This window comes from Eulemur rufifrons, chromosome 16 (genome assembly GCF_041146395.1).
Source record: "Eulemur rufifrons isolate Redbay chromosome 16, OSU_ERuf_1, whole genome shotgun sequence".
Lineage (NCBI taxonomy): Eukaryota > Metazoa > Chordata > Mammalia > Primates > Lemuridae > Eulemur > Eulemur rufifrons.
Genome location: NC_090998.1, coordinates 21,086,238 through 21,104,194, shown reverse-complemented (window position 1 = coordinate 21,104,194; position 17,957 = coordinate 21,086,238).

The window sequence follows — 17,957 nt, the reverse complement described above, 5'->3', positions numbered from 1 at the left end:
CTAAATGGCTTTCCACTCACACGTCTGGCACCTTATCAGGGATGATTGGAGCTGCTGGGGGCCGGCTGGCCTCTCCCTCTCTCCCCACACAGCCTCTCAGTGTGGGAAGCTTGGACTTCCCCACAGTACCATGGTCTCGAGGTAGTCAGATCCCTTGCACAGCCTGGGGTTTCCCACCTTGTGAGCAAGACCCGAGAAGATGCTACAATGTTTCCATTCACCTAGCCTCGGAGGAGGTCATGCAGCATCACTTCCACTGCAGTCTAGCGGTCAAAAACAAGTCACAGGCCCAGCCCAGATTCAAGGGGAGGGGATGACACAAGCATGTAAACACTGGGAAGCATGATTCCCTGGGGGCCATCCTTGGAGACCAGCACCATAGCTCTTGGCTACATTTATTTCCTGCTTATACTGCAAACCGCAGAAGTGGAGTTTTGAGCTTAGTTTGAAGAAGGCAAAACAATGCTGCTGCAAATAAGTACACAGGAAACCTTGCCAAAATAATAATCTTTTTCTACTAGAAAAAATCTTCAGAGGTGGCACTGAGTCTGCCTCAAGATGATGGTATCAGTGAGAGGAATTCCAAAAATGTCTGGAAAGACTCTAAGCCTCATTAGGTAAGATAAAAATTAGCATTTTTCATATTCCTTCACTCTTTGGAACAAAGCTTAAAGTCTCTCTAGAATGCAGGCGTTTTCCTATCGAGTTCCTGTCCTGGCTCTGCTGCTAATTAGCCTTGACCAAGTCACTTAACTACTTCTCAGCAACAGTTTTCTTCTCTTCCTTTACAAGCCAAGTGTAAGTATTCTCCATCATGGAATTGATGGGAGGATCAGATGAGATTATGTACATGAAGGTGCTTTAAAAATTAAAAAGCAAAGAACTTCTCGCTACTGGCTCTTGCAATGGGTGGATGATTAGTTTGATGGATGTCTCCTTTCTTGGGCAGTGAGTGCCATGATAGCAGGGACTCTCGTGTGTGCTACAGCATCCTCATTGCCTAGAACAGGGCTGAGCCCATGGTTAAAGAGACAATACGCTTTATCATCCACACAGGAACACTTTCAAGGGTGAAGAGGGACATTTTTAATAATTATGCTATAGAACAGAAGGTATAAAACAGATGTATGGAACCCTATCCTAGTGGACACTCAATGAACATTTGTTGAATATAAATATTACTGATATCACTTATTTTATGAATTTCTTGTCATTCTTACTTATCCCATCCTTCCCCCACTCTCATCCAATTTTACCTTTATTTTTCAAAGCCAGAACTAAAATTCTATCCCATATCTAACGGCGAGTTGACTCTTTCATTAATAGGTTTTGACGACTCTGAATGTCAAGCTATCTCTCAGAAATGAGAGTGATGTTTTATTCATTCCACATGTACTTGTTTAGTGCCTATGACATAGCAAGCTGTGTCTTAGCTAGGGGAGGCAGCAGTGACCAAGACAAGCAAATTCCCTGCCCTCAGAGAACTTACGATCTTGTGACGGAAGACAGGCAAATATGACAGTCTCAGATTCTTCGTGTTAGGAAGGATAATAAAACAGGAAGATCTGGTAGTCAGTGATGCAGGTTTTTAAAAAGGCAGTCTAGAGAAAGGAGACATTTCAGCTGAAATCTGAATGAGTGAAAAATCTAAGCATACGAAGGACTGGGGAAAGTGCCAGAAGAAGAAACAGAAGAAAATATTAATACACAGGCCTGAGGGAGGATGAGCTTGGCAGTGCTTTGAGGGAAAGAGAGGTCATGTGGCCAGAACCTAGGAAACAAAGGAGATAGATACAACTGTGGCTGGAGAGCACTTGCTTTGGAGTCACATACACCTACGTTAGAATGCTGACCCTCTTCACCCAGTGGCTTGAACTGGGAAAATTATTTACACAATCTAAGGCTACTTTTCAGGGTTAATGCAAGTCTTAAACAAGATAAATGTATTTGAAACATCCTACACATTACAGATGTCACATAAATGAAGACTGACAAAGAGTTGCAAAATTACCTTGAGTTTCTCAAATGAATACTCTTAAAATAAGTCACAAAGAGCTGTATTAGTAGGCTACTAATCGAAGCACTAGACACAAAAATTAAAACTAATATCATCTGTAAGGACTGTTGGTTTTCTTTTTTGTTGTTGTTGTTTGTTTGTTTTCCAATCCCCTTGTTGGTCGTTGGAAATTCATGTATGTGGTCAATCTGAATACAGATGGCATAATTCAAATAAGCAGGTTATCATTTCTGGAAACTCCTCTGGCACCCCAGGCCTGGTGCCCTTACCTGTTTCCTGATCCCCTTGTCTCAGTGGCCCTTACACATACTATTAATTCTTCCACTAGTCTAATCAGTACTCAGGCACCAGGTTCCCTATCCTCTTTTCAACCCTCACCACATCCTACTCTGTCTCTTTCACAGAATAAAATACTGCTGTTTCTAAAGAAACCTCAAGCTAGTCAGTCCATGCTGAAAGGGATTAAGCTTTCTAGTTAGAACTTGGCCTTTTTGTGCTTGTCCTGAGCTGCACCTGTTGTGCAGGTGCCATTCCAGCCACTCTCCGCTGAAATGGACAGCGTATGAAGTCCTTTGTGCAGCTCTGCAGGTGCATTAATTATAGACTACCTGGATGCATCTAGAACACTTGGCAGTAGCAAGACAGTAGTTAATGTTCTGTTAAATAATGTCTCCAATGGTGTGTATTGTGGAGAATTATAAGAGACAGATAACGGGTTACTATAATCCAGGAATCATATGATCACCTCAATTGCATCCCTACTCAATTTTGTTGCAAAATAAATCTTTTTCTTTCATAATAATCCCTCAAAATTGATAACAGGTATCAGCCTTGGAATATGGTGTGAGAGAGTTATATTTACTGCCATGGAAATAATTTCTAGTCAGTGAAATTCATTAGCATTCCTAAAATGTTGGCTCTCATATGAATGTGCCCTAGTTCTTCTCTGAAGCCAGGAATCCCAAAGGCATTTTCTTACTTTGATTTCAAATGTGGAAAAACTCAGTACTGCCAAAGATTGCATTTTTTTAAAAAGGTGAATCTGAGTGGATTTTACACCAAATGCATAAGAAACCAAAGCAATTTGAATGACCTGTGTTGAAAATTAAAAAGCACTCATGTGGAAGAATCAGCATGTAGATCTCTCATTTGAAAAAGAATAAAGGTAATTAAATCATCCTTTTTTAGTTAGTCCAAAGAAAACCCACTAAGATGAAATCAGTTTGCCAGCTCATTAGGTAAAGTACATAAAGGCAGCCAAAATTATCTTAGTTCCCTTGAAGCTTAGGAGCTTCAGGGAATGGACCAACCAATACAGAAAGATTGGTCAGGTACAGGCCCCCCTACCCAAGGAGAATAGCATCTCCTCCAGAGGGATAGTCCATTTCCTCATTTGACTTTTATTTAGCTAAGAAAGTGTTTTGAGAGCAGTTAGTTCTTTGACTCATGGAGGAAGAGGCAAGTGATGGCAGAGAGGGTCTGGGGTTTTTCTTCTTAGAAGGAAAAGAAAACTACAAAATCACACTGTTAGAACTCACCATTTCAGAGAAAGCAAGTTTTCAGTCACTCAATTTCATTTATCTTGTCATAACAATGAAGAGATATCAAGGAAGGCTCTTCAAAAGAAAGTTATTTATGGCTACGTTTTGGCAGCTCCTTGAGTTCCCTCATTGGGCCATTAGTGCCTAATGAAAGCAGCCATAATTGAATATGAAAAGGGATAAAGTAGACAGAACAAGAAAGGAATTCTTTGGGAAACAACCGGACATGTGCCAAGACTTCAACTTCATGCTCCTAGTGAACTAGTCCCCTTGCTTTTCTTTCTTTCCTCTTGTTCCTCCATGTTTACCTCTGCTAAAAAGTATCACCTAAGTCTCATGAGGAAAAATAGCTAACTCTCATATCACCCAGTAATTTTATTTAAAATACCATGTTTACCTCTGCTAAAAAGTATCACCTAAGTCTCATGAGGAAAAATAGCTAACTCTCATATCGCCCAGTAATTTTATTTAAAATACCATCACCATAGACTGGGAAAAGCTATTTAAAAGAAATAGCATAATGATATTCCATTTATCTCTGGAATCATGGAGTCACAAATACAAGAATAGCATTTTCTTAAAGTGAAAACCTTGAAGGTCCCATCAAAATCCAGTATCGCATTCCCTAATCCTTAGCACCTATATTGCATCTCCGCCCCAGTCTCAGTTTTACTGAATGCCCTGGGCACGGTTTCCCACAGGACACCTCCACTGCGAAACCTTCTCCTAGACTGGAATTTACACGGAACTCGTAAGTTTCAGTTTTTTCCCATCATGGCACACACGGATCCCCAGTTTCTTACACTTCTACCCTCAGAATCATCCCGGACATATTGTTCCTCTTCTTCATGAATAATTCAACCTCCTTTATTATAATAAATACACATCGAACCCTACTAAGTGCCTGAGATAGGAAGTTAAATAAAAGAACAATCCTACCTTCCAGAGACTCAGAGTGTGGTGTGAAAGAAAGACACATATGCAAGTGACGACAACACAAGTTGGACTAAGATCAGCTGCAGCGTAGACATACAGAATGAAATGCCTGAGGAGTCGAGTTTCAACAGGCAGAATGTGAGGGGAAGCATTCGAAGCAACTGTGACAACATGAGCACTAGCACAACGTGAGAGACTAGTGAGCATATTCAGGGAAACGAAAGCGATCTGTGCATGGAGCAGCGCGTGGCGGAATTTGGTCAGAGACGAGGCTGATGCCTTCTGTCTATCAGAGCACAGCACCCCAAATGTGAGCCTTCCTTTCCCCTGCGTCCTTTTTAACAAATTCGTTCTTATTCATGTTTCCAGGAGAAGAGTCTTCAGTCAGTTCATCTCTTTATGTTTGATCTGCCTAATTAAATTGTATATAAATCCTTAAGGAAAGAAATCATATTTTTCTGCTCTTTTCATGGACTCCAAACAAAAGCAAATATCGTACACAAAAAGCAGGCCCCACTTCTTGATGAGTTTGCATTGTACTGAGCATATTCCTTTGGTGCCCATAGCTTTAAGGCAATTTTCCTCGCAAGTGAAGACTCCAGGAGAGCAGAGACATCCTTAGAAGTATAACTAGTCACCAAGGTGGGGGCAAAGGAGGAGAACCTAATTTTTGCTAAATAGGAGGAGGCCTGAAAGTTTATAACATTCATGATTCCACGATTATTAGAAAATGGGAAAAAATCATAAAATGCTAAGAGACTCCTGCTGCCTGTTCCAACAACCATCCCCAGCTAGAAACAGGGTATTATGAAAGTCCAATTTCAAGTTCTACTAAAATCATCAGCCTGAGACATTTTATTCTCTTTTTATCTCCTCCTATAACAATATTTCACAGTTCAAGTTTTGTCATCACTTGTCCTTTTTACAATCTTTTTCACAATTTTAAAGAATGTAACATGCGTTCTGTGGAAGAAAAAAAAAAAAAGACAGGATTGCACCAGATTTACTCTGACCTTTTTAAGGTTCCAAATTTAGTTAGTTAGCCATTTCTATCCTTCTAGCTTTTCAGAAGCTCATGTGTTAGAACTAAAAATGGCAAACTTCTCCAAATTACCAGCATTTAAAAGGTTAAACAGTTTATTTTTATCCCTCTAGCAGAGCACTGAAGCTCCAGTGTGTTCAGGCTTGCTATGACAAAGATCACAGCAAGAATCCAGAAATTATCTGTTCTTAACCCTTTCCATTTACAACCTTCAGATCTCGCTCTGGGGATTTTCTTCCCAAATTCTGCAAGCTGTTAGACTGTGGCTCTCAGAATCGGTCACCCGAAGTTGTGTGGCACAAGGCTACTACCTTTTTTCCTCAGAGCCGATGGTCTTGGTCCGCAGGAGCCCAGAATTGCAGCATTCAAAGACCCCTAAGTATGGAACTCTCACTGCAGCATATGGACTCCGTCTCTGGGCTACTTCAAGAAACATCTGATTTTTCTATGTAGGGCAGTTTTCCCTCAAATGAACATTCTGATTTAGGTTGAAAGATTGCTTCTCTGTGGCCAGAAATAAGTATTTTCAATGATATTGAGTGAAGCAAGAATGAGACTCACCTTTTGTGTAAGGTGATATAATGTCATAAAAAGATGGGCAGGAACTTTGGAAGTAAATCCTTTACCATTTACAACGTATATGTTTTGCTTCTCTCTCTCTCTCTTTCTCCCTCCCTCTCTCTTTCCTTCTTTCTCCTCTCTCTCAAGATTAATTCTAACAATTACTTTCCTAAATTCACTATTTTAGGACACGCATGCAAAAAGTGAGGATCTGATCAAAGATGGCAGAGGCTTTATCTTGTTACCTACGAATTAAGTTTGTGTGGGACTTCTCGGTAAAGACAAATGGGGTCACGGAGAGGAAATCTAACTACAAATGCTCCTGGATTTAGGATGGGGCTACCTTCCCAATACAGATACAGCGTTTAACAGCTTCGTTCCTTTATTCCTCTGCACTGGAGTACTCTCAATTTTCTACCGAAATAGCCATGGCTTGTCTTTTCTTACCCATTTCAAAACCTGCTTTGAGAGCGCATAAATGGGTGGCATAATTTCCAAGCTCAGAAAAGTGAACTACCCACTTTCACAAAACAAAGAAAGCCTGCTGAGCTGTTAACAAACGAAAGAATTAAAAATGGAGTTTTTTGTTTCTGATAGGAGAATGCACGTTTGGCCTTTGGAGGCAGGCTTAGGCTTTTGTGCTCTGAGAGCCAACCTAGAAAGCTTAGTTAGGATGTGTGGTTAAAATACAGGTATTAGATATAGAAATTCACTACTTATGCAAAACTGATTCTCTCTGGGGTCCTAAAAACTACACCTCTATTCTCAGAAAAAGCAAATGTAAGTGATAATAATGTGTTCCATTCCTTGCTTGAATGTATCAGCCTTACAAAACCACTGCTAGCCTAGGTTTTAAAAAATGTATTTGCTCTCTTCAAGGAATTTTCCTGCATAATATAAAAGTTCTCCTTTTTGTCACCTTTCTGAGCACAGGGTTGATGGGAACACAGGGAGTCAAATCTTATGTGGAGTTACGTTCTAAATTCAGCATGCGAGTTGAAAATTACGTCGTCAAAATTACTCTTGAAAATCCTTCAAATTATCCATAGAGTATACATATTTTTGTATATACCACATGATACAATCATTTTTATTCATGCTAAATTGTGGGAACTTCAACACTGGATTAATGGAAGGAATAAAAGAAAAATCTATGCAGTTCTCTGGACGTTTAGAATATTCTGTAGGAAATAGGAAAAGAGAGAGAATTGTAAATCTTTTTGCTTGCTTGATTTGCTCTATATTCTGTTAATATTTATCCTCTGTAACCCTAAAACATGTTAATAGATTTTGTGTGTGTGTTTGAGCATTAAACTAAGTTAATAGAGTCAACTCTTATCCCAAAACGTGTGTGGAGGCTTGATATGATCTCCTGTGATCAATTACGATTTTATAATCCTAATAATTCTATAAAAGGTACTTAAATCCATTATGTTATCTGACTCCTTATGTAACAGGGACAGTTGTGAGCACTCTCAATTGTAACTGAAGATGACCTGGAATCTAAGCTGCTTGTTCAAGGTCATTCTGCTCATTAAAGGCAGAACTCGGAATTCAAACCAGATCATCTCATTCCCAGCTTAGTGCCTTTGCCAAAGGATTCCACTATTCGGAAGAAGGAAGTTGACACAGAAATTATATGTACTTTCGTTCGGGGGACGGTGTAAAAAAAAAAATGACAAGAGGAAGGAAGGAAAAGCAAAGCCTGATATGGTCACCTGCTTTAAGATTCACTTTTGGGAGGAGACAGAGATTTGTAAGTGAACAAGAAAGACATGCTGAAAATAATTTTGGATGATTTCTGAGGATTTTAGGAAAAAAGAGGAAATAAAATTCTAGTAATCTGGCAATGTTTGGACTCTCAGTTACCTAGAAAGACTTACACTGACGCTAGCCACAGCTGTAATATTCACCCTTAAAAACTTCACAAAATACATCAAAAAAAGAAAAAAGAAAAGAAAAGAAAGAAGAAAAAGAAGAATGATGAAGAGGAAGGAAAAAAGGAAAACACAGAGATATATCTTCAGAGGTCATTTCCTCAGAACCCAGAGTGTGGTCAGCCTACTCCCCTCTCTCAACTACTCTCTACCCCAACACTCACACCCAAACCCCCGATAATCATCCACACTTATGTTTAGGAAGTCTGCAGAAAAAGGAATTCTACTTTTACACTATTGAATAAAAGTTGACATTATCACCTAAGCACCCAAGGGGTTTGTGTTTTATAAGAAGGTTCTGTTCTCAACGGCAAAGGGAAAGGACTCCTCTTTGGTTCTGAGGAAATCCATTCAGATTTTATTCAGAGTTTACTATTCTGCTTTAATCTAATGAGAAAACAGTCAATGCTGGTAGTAACCAAAGGAATTTTTTTTTTCCCAGATTGCGATCATCTTGCCTGTTTCCATGAATTAGCAGCCGGGATTTCTCATTCCCACCTCCATAGCAAAATGGAAAAAACGAGTTGTACCCAAATTTTTCTGGCATAGTGGCACAAAATGATTTGTTTTAATAAAAAAATTAATACAATAATTATTCTGTTACCCCAATAAATTTTAATCATTATAATTAATCTTAATCTGGAGCTGGGAGGGGGGGTCCAGTGAATCCCACAAGTAAATGTTAGCCACTCATATTAGTAAGGAGGTAAAGAATGTGTTACTTCATCAGAATGCTAGAATTCCTGTTGATAAGCAACTTGGAGGGAAAAAGACATGAATTGGAATGCTGAAAACAGAGGAGGAAAAGAGAGGAATCAGCAAGAGGGAAGTCTAAGAGGAACTGGCCAGTGAAAATTCTACTATGTGGAGTTGCTGAAGAACATTTCAAGAATGAAATTCTCTAATGTTTAATTTATCATTTCAACTGGTTCTTTGATTTAAAGCTCTGCACTTGCTCTACTCATCCCAAGGTGCGTGTGTGCATGTGTGTGTGTGTGTGTGTGTGTGTGTGTGTTACAAGAGAGTTAAAGTCTATTAATAATCTCCATAATTGTTTTGTATGGAAGAGATTTTGGTCGAAATGATTAAGAGTTGGGTTTCTCATTTTCGTTTTCTAAAAGTAGGATAAAGGAAGCAGAAACCCAGAGGCCACAACTGGCACTCATTCCTTCATTTAATCAGGAACTATTAATTGGATACCCACTATTCTAGGCAAGAAGGCTGGAGCAGTGGGCAAAACCACAAGTTTCCTTTCCTCATAGGACTTAGATTCTAGTAAGTAAGAAAGATAACAATAAATCAAAATATAAAATAATGCCAGGTAATATTAAGAAGGGTAAAGGAAATATTTTTAAAGTGTTAGAGAAAAAAATGACATATTACATGCCAAGGAACAATGGTAAGTATTTCCACTGACTCCTCATCTGAAAAAGGGAAATTCAGGGGCAATGGAACAATATCTCTAAAGTGCTAAAAGAAAGTAATTGTCATTCCAGAATTCTGTATCACAAAAATATCCTTCAAACATAAGGGTGAAACACAAATTTTTCAGGTTAAGGAAAAGCTGGGAGAATTTACTGCCAGGAGACCTGCATTAAAGGAATTTCTTCAAGCCAAAGGAAAATGGTACCAGATATAAAGTCAAATCTATAGAAAGGAATTAAGAGTATCAAAACTGGAAACTAAGTCTATAAATTAAAGACTCTTATTTATTTTCCTCTTGAAATTTTCTTAAATGACAATTGACTTTTTAAAACAAAACTATGGTGATAAAGTGATTAAAAAACAGTGATGTTTTAAGTAGAGGGTTAGTGATGTGAGTGTTTTATATCTTGATCTAGGTAGGTTTATAGAGTGTGTAAGTTATCAAACTTATGGAAGTTATACCTCTTTTATTGCATGTAATTCTTCTTTGTTAGAATAAAAAAAAATAAGGACACAGGTTTAAAGTCCAGTGATGGAAAAAGATACAACAGGAATATACTAATAAAAGAAAGTGGCATAGCGGCATTAATATTGGTCTTAAAGGAAAAATTATTGTAGGTAAAATAATTTGTATATAAAAATAAAATGTTTAATCCACAAGAAGATTTTAAAATGTAGTCTCAAAATATAAAGCAAAAATTGACAGAACTATGAGGAAAAATAGAAAAATCTACTTCATAGTAGGATATTTCAACACATCTTTCTCAGGAATTGATAAATCTAATAGAAAATGGTTTCCATAAGGTTATATAGGATTTGAACAGTGAAATTAATAACTCTGATCTAATGGACATATACAGACTATTCAATATAACAATTGGAGATACACATTTTTTTCAGATACAAAGGGTACATATACAACAATTGACTATGTGTCAAGCTATAATTATAACAAGCCTCAACCAATTCCACTGATCACAATACAATTAAAAAGTCAATAATCAAAGTCCTATCAGTTAAGAAATCTTTTAAAAACTTCTAAAGTACTCATGCATCAAATAATAATAGTAATAACGGAAATAAGAGAATCAGAGGTAAGAATTTTGCTCTCAATCAGAGCAGAGAAATGGTGTGGTTGTTGGAAAAGAACATGGAATTTATGAAGGTTTTCATTTTTGTTTTAAGGTGGGATATATAACAGAGTGTTTGTGTAATGATGGAAAAATCCTCAGGATGCAGGGAGAAATGATAATGCTGGCAGGGTACTTGAAGAGGCAGAGTCCTTAAGAAAGTGAAAGGGAACAGAATGCAGTCTACACACAGGTGGAGAGGTTTCCCTTACTGGCCATCCATTGCAACAGGAAGGAAGGCAGAAGCTACAGGAACAGATGCAGGTAGATGAGAACATCTAAAGATGGAGAGATTAGAAGTTATCCTCTGATTATTCATATTTTCTCAGTAAAATAAGCTGTGAGGCAATCTGCCTATAGTGAAGAATAGGGAGGGGATGTTAGAAGTTTGACAAAAAAGGACAATGTGTTGGATCTTTGTCTTGGACAGTGGGGTAAGAACTTAAGCAGGGAAATACATCGAGATTACCATCAGGCAAGTCTAAGGGCCCCCTTGAATTTTTTACTAATAAATGTAAAGGGAGTCCAGTTGGCCAGCCAGTCTGTTTCTTTCACTAGCCATGATAAGTTGTTCTGCTGCTTTGCTAAGTGTGCAATGACCTGGATATATACCCACGGGATGAGATTTTGTCAAGAGAGGAAAAAGTGGGTATGAACCAGCAAGAGGGAAGACACAAGGGATCACAAAGATGGACAACAGATTCTGAACTTGGTGAAAGGAATCTAAGCTGTGCAGGAAATCAGCAGTGTGGAGGCAAGGGGTCAAATGTGATCTGAAAATATAAGCCCACCAATCATTTAGGAAATCTTAAGAAGATTTTTTTAATTTCCTGAGGTTATAGAAATAGGGGTTCTTGGGGAGTCGGGGGAGGGAAAAATAGTAAAAAAAAAGGTAAAGAAATAGAGGTTCTAGTTTATTTTCACTACATTTCAAGAAGCAGAAGTGTGACACCTGACATCCAAAAATTAAATTTTAAGCTGCATTGTATATTTTATTTACCTTTGTCTTTTATAACCTTAATAAATAAGACTTAAAAATCCCTGGAGGCAACAACCATTGTTTATCTCAATCATGGTCTTATTCTTGGCTCTTAGCAAAGTGTCCAATCCACAGTAGGTGCTTCATAAGTATGTGTTCAATATATCAATTAATCTCACATTTACAGAATGAGAGATGAAAGCCAGAATGGTTACAGAACTTTACCACAGTCCAAGAGGCAAAAATAAGCAGAGCCAGTCTAGGACTCAGTCTTCTTTTTCTTAGACCAGCTGCCTTCCCACTGAATCATGCTACTCTGGGATAATGCAAGACTTAGAGAAAGGCTATAAATTGTCCTAAAGATATCAGCTTACCCTCCTTTGCTGGCCCTGTGTACTTATTACACCACTGAGCTAAGAGAAGATATGAGGCATGTGAGAGGGATTGGGATAGACCGGGAGAAGAAAACACAGCAGATGATCTGTTATAGCTATATCATAGAGCAGTGGGTTTCCAAACTTTTTAACTGTGATCCACTGATTACATATGTGTGTGTGTGTGTGTGTGTGTGTATATAAAAAAACACATCACAATCCAGCACAAGCATCTATACACACACATTCACAAACACACACACTGAACAAAGGTTTAAAAGAGCAACAATTTACCCTTACTTTTGGCTACTTACCCTTACTTATGAGAGATAAACTCTGATAGTGTATATCCAGTTCTATTATTTCTATTCCATTATATTTTATTCTTTTAAAAATGCTTGTAACAACTAACTAATATGATTTCACAGCACTAGCAGGTAGTAATCTAACATTTGAAAAATACTACATATAGTAACTTATTTAAGTTTTTGCTATTCTTTCTCCTGTCCTGCTCTCCAAGTTGAAGGAGTGGGCTCAGCAGTTCTTTACAGACTGTAGGATAGCTCATAAGCCCCATCCTCACGATGCAGCCATCCTACATTTGTAAAATACTTGTAGTCTTCTGAATGCTGACTCCTACTTTCCTTTCTGTGCAACACCCTAGCCCCATGATTTAGGCAGAAAAATGCATTATCCACATTTTATAGATTAGGAAACTAAGGTTCAAAGACATTAAATAAATTGACCAAGGTCACACAGTCAATTAGCAGCAGACCTATAACAGGTAACTGGTTGTTCTGCCTCCAAATCAGTACTCTTTTAACTGTGTCTCTATCACCAAAACCCAAATTGTAACATAAGGACCACTGAATTCTACCATACTTCTGGGATTCCCTGGATAAAGTAAAAAGGTGGGGTGACACAAATAAAAAACAGATCTTGGCTGGAAGTCAAAGGAGTAAGGAGAGATACACTAAATGTGTGAGAAGCAAAGTAAATGCTAATGTCCTGTGGACAAAAGGATACTATTAATATATATGTATATGCAGAGTAGGATAGTTTATTACCAAGATCATTTAAAACGGTAGAAATGCTTACCATGACTTGTTGCCTAATTTACGTGGGACTAGCGTTCAAACTTAAAACTGATCTCTTTGTACGAATTATCAAGTTCATAGAGGTTTTCAACAATAAAACATGAAAAAGAAAAAGGCTATTCAAAAAATCTTGTCTTTATTTTTTAATCTTGCCTTCATTTTCCTTGGTATCCAGAGAAATATTCTCTCAGGAAATTAAAAATCATCCACCATTGTATGCCTATCTTATGACCATGTTACAATTACAGAAGTGCTGAGATTAGAAGACAAAGGTTTGACTGTTTTTAGAGACTAAAGTATTACCTGTAAGAATATAGACTAACTCCTGTACTCACAGACACCTTTCAGATCCTAGGTAAAACAGATGATGATAACAAAATAAGCCTCAACTTAGATTGAATAATAGCAGAAAGTGAACAAACACTGGTTCCAGATAAAGAGAAGTAACTTGTGTTTTCTTTACAACAGTGTCTAATGTTGCCAGAAAGCTCGCACAAAATAGTGACACATTTTAGAAATTTTTTGTATTACCAACCTTGGGGAAGCAACTTCTCCTTAAGATTTATCAAGCATAAAGTTGGACCACTTGTATAAAACATAAGCTACTCTGGAAATACAATAATACCAGCCAAAAGTTGTTCTAAGGAAGATTTTAAGAATGTTTATTGAAAGCAAATAGATGGGTCAGAACTTGGAAACTGCCTTGAAAGAATCTTGAATTAACAATTTTAGGAAACACTTTCAAGGTGATATAAGGACAGCCCTTTGGAATTGATTTTAGACAATGAAAAACAGGTTTAGTGTCTCCATATGGAAAACCAAAGATTTAATTGGAAAAGCGCTTAACATTGTCTGCTACGTTATAGTAGTGCTTTTGTTATGCAGTGTTTTTATTTTTAACTACTCTTTGTATAATCTTGTCCTATGTTTACTCTACAGTTCCCTTTTGTTTCCTTGTCAACACCCTGGCTAAACACAAGAAATGTCTATTATTGTAGCTTACTCAGTGGCTCTTAGATTGTTCATTGAGCAGCTCACATCACATCTCAACATAGATGTTGGCAACATGTCTCGCCTGAAATAAACAGATTTCATTTTTTCAATATAGAGTTCATCTATTTTACAAGTGAATTCAAATGTCCTTAAAATCTGAAAGTTTTAAAATATAAGATACATTAGTATGCTAGTTTTAAATATCATTTTTTAAGGTTAGAAAAGAGACATGAATATCCATAATACTATTTATTTATTTAGAGACAGAGTCTCTGTCACCCTAGGTAGAGTGCAGTGACATCCTTGTAGCTCACTTCAAACTCAAACACCTGGGCTGAAGCGATCCTCTTGCCTTAGCCTCCCGAGTACCAGGGACTACAGGTGCGCACCACAACACCTGGCTGATTTTTCTAGTTTTAGTAGAGCCGGGGTCTCGTGTTACTCAGGCTGGTCTTGAACTCCTGAGGTCAAGCTATCCACCCACCTCAGCCTCCCAGAGTATTAGGATTACAAGCGTGAGCCACCGTGCCTGGCCCCGTAATACTATTTATGTATACATGCCAGTTTTTTGAGATTAGGGAACACTGAATTCCACATTCAATTACTAAGTTCCCACTGTGAAGTTCCCACTGTTACACCAAGTGAAAACCCTGAATGCTTTCATTCTGGTCCGCATGCTGAGCCAGGCTCCCTGCCTCTGTTTCGGAAGGGCTTTAGCACATCACCCTGGGGATCCTCGTTGGTTCAAAGTTGGGCACGTGACTCAGCAAGACCACTCTGAGGCATTTTTCTTCCCTGAATTTTTGCTGGGATAGTTAGGAAAAGGGGACTCTCTTTTTCTGAGATAAAAGGTACTAAAGAACAAGTAATCCTAGAGCTTTACAGGTGCCATCTTCGCCAATGCGCAGAGAGAGCCCTCCTGAGAAGGAAGCCAAGCCGTGCCGCCACCTGGATCCCCCTATGTTCGAAGCTGGACATGGACTTTGAGTTCCCCTTTTACATGCTTTGGGTTCCTGCCACCTGCAAGCAAAATGTCTCTGGCAAATATTACAGATAGCAAAAAAGATCAAGCGTTGCCTTTCATTCTATGCTGTATTCATAGAAAGTGACTTAAAGTGATAATGTAAAGTTGCTCTTTTTGCTCTCAACTCCTTGTTGGGCTCCGTCTTCTCTCCTCTGGGCCTTCTCTCGGGGCCCAAGCCAACTGCCTTCCTGCAGTTCTCTATGTGCCAGTTTCCCCTTTCCCTAATCAGAACCTGATCACAAGTAGAGCTCTGATAGAAATTATATATATATCTCTTAGTGTAAACATATTCACTTATCAACTCTCTTAGGAGTGTTTGCATATTAAGATAGATCTCCAATTATAGAACAAAAGTCATATTAAGGCTTTGCATGTTATCCTGTTTTATTTTTGTTAACATTTACACATAATTTCCCGGGCTAGAAATCTCAGGTCACATTTCACTCTATCTTCTTCATCTTCAGAATCTAATACTAAGTCCTAATTTTTTTTTTTAATTTTACTTTTTATCTCATTCAATTCCTTATCATTTTGGCCCTAGATAATTTCAGCTGACTCCTAATTAATGACCCTGCTAGACCCCCTTCTAATCAATCAATTGTCAAAATAATATACTTCTCAATCACCGTTCTTATCGTGTTATATTAACAATGATTTCATCTTCTCAGTTACCCAGACCTAGAAACTCGGGTGAAGCATCCAGTCTTCTTTCCTCATTCTTCATATGTAGCTGGACACTAAGTGCTGTCCAGTCTACCTACATACTATCACCTCTACATATGTTCTTTTCGGGGGCTAACATAGGAGGAGATAATTAAAAAAACAAAAACAAAAACAAGAAATGCAAATGATCCTTGGCCATACAAAATCATACTCAGTCTCATTCATAATAAAAATTCATATTAAAATAACACCATTAAGTCTTACTAGAATGGCTATATTAAAAACAAATAGAAAATAATACGTGTTGACAAACGTGGAGAAATTAGAACTCTCATACACTGCTGGTGAGCATGTAAAATGGTACAGCCACTGTGGAAAGCCATTTGGCAGTTCCTCAAAAAATTATATGTAAAATTACCATAGGACACAACAATTCCTCTCCTTCTGGGTATGATATGTACCCAAAATAAATGAAAACAGGGACTAGATATTTGTACACTCATGTTTATAGAAGTATTATTTACAATGGCCACAATGTGGACACAACTCAAGTGTTCATCAAGAGATGAATGGATAAAATGTGGTATATACAATACATACAATGGAATTTTATTGGGCTATAAAAGGAGTGAAGGTCTGATACGTGCTACAATGTGGGTGAACCTTAAAAACACTGAGCTAAGTAAAATAAGCTAGTCACAAAGCACATGTATTGTATAATTCTACTTATATGAAATATCTAGAGTAGGCAAATTCATAGAGATAGAAAGAAGAATGGAGATTGACAAGTGTGGGGAAGGAGATACTGGTGAGTTATTGCTTAATGGTTTCAGAGTCTCTGTAGTGATAGAAAAGATTTGGAACCTGATAGTGGTGATGATTACACAACATTGTGACCATATATAATGCCACTGAATTATACACTTAAAAATGGTTAAAATGGCATATTTTGCGTTATATATATTTTGCCACAATCATTTTTTAAAATTATGCTGTGATATTTCTCTCCTATTAAACTGGCAAAGATCTAACAGCTTGACATTAAATTTTTGTTGTTAAAGCTCCGTGGAAATTGGTAGTCCCCACAATGCTGGCAGGGACGTAAAAATGCTACAGCCCCTATAAAGAAGAATTTGGTAATATCTAGAACAATTACAAAATGTCAGATGCCTGAGATGTTTCATGTCAGCACTATTTAATAACAGCAAAAGGCTGAAAACAAGCTGAATGTCCATTAATAGGGAATGTAGTTGACTCACAGATTCCCAAACTTTCTTGACTTTTTGATTCTTAATGAGTCAGCAAAGAAATATTCAACAGTTCTGTTTATTAAGTAGTTAGACCCAAACAAACAATAAATATTTGTAGCCTAACGTCTTAGTAGCTATTTGAAAAAATACACATAAATTGAAATTAAAGATAATATTTCTATTTCATTCTTAAATAACCACAATTAGTTAGCAAGGAAGTGTGTGTACCTCTTAGATACTACGCAATTTCTTAAACCCTGAAATGAGATTAAATCCCTCCTGATTTTTATTCCACATTCATTTTCATGTGGTATTTTCTTTCCATCACAGAAACCACCAAAAACTCAGATTTGCAAAGATATATCATCATCAGAGTAATATAGCACAAGCTAACGTTGAAACAGTGATTCACCTCAAGCTAGTTGTCTGTGCAGTTTCTGACAAATATTAAAAATTACTGTGCTTCTCTCAAGAATTTAAAATACCTCACAGTGCCCCCCAGAGTTTGCTGTAGTGCCCTGGGGATAGGTAAAATGTACATCCACCCAAAAGAGTCATATATAGCTTTAAATAGGCGTGAGGAATGCCATCATATCCTCCTACCGGATGATCTTCACTATGTGTTGTTAAATAAGTAAGGTGGAAAGAAAAAGTGTATAAAGCAGGAAGGTAACAGAGTGGAGCGGTCTGAAATACAAAATAGACTTTTCTAAATATACCTTGTTTTTCAGATTTGACTTAGGAAGTTTATACATGTTTTACATAATTATAAAACAATTTCTGAAAGCAGTCTCTAAAAATAGAGAGCTAAATGAAGCAAATGAACTTAACTGCCTATTGATTTTGTGACATAACCATACAGAGTAACTATTTCGTATGATTTTAAAATACTCAAATTAAAAACTAGTGGGAAATTACTCAAGGATAAGAACTTTAAAAACATATTAAGCTATTATCAGTAAATCATATTCTTGATGGTAGTGTTGAT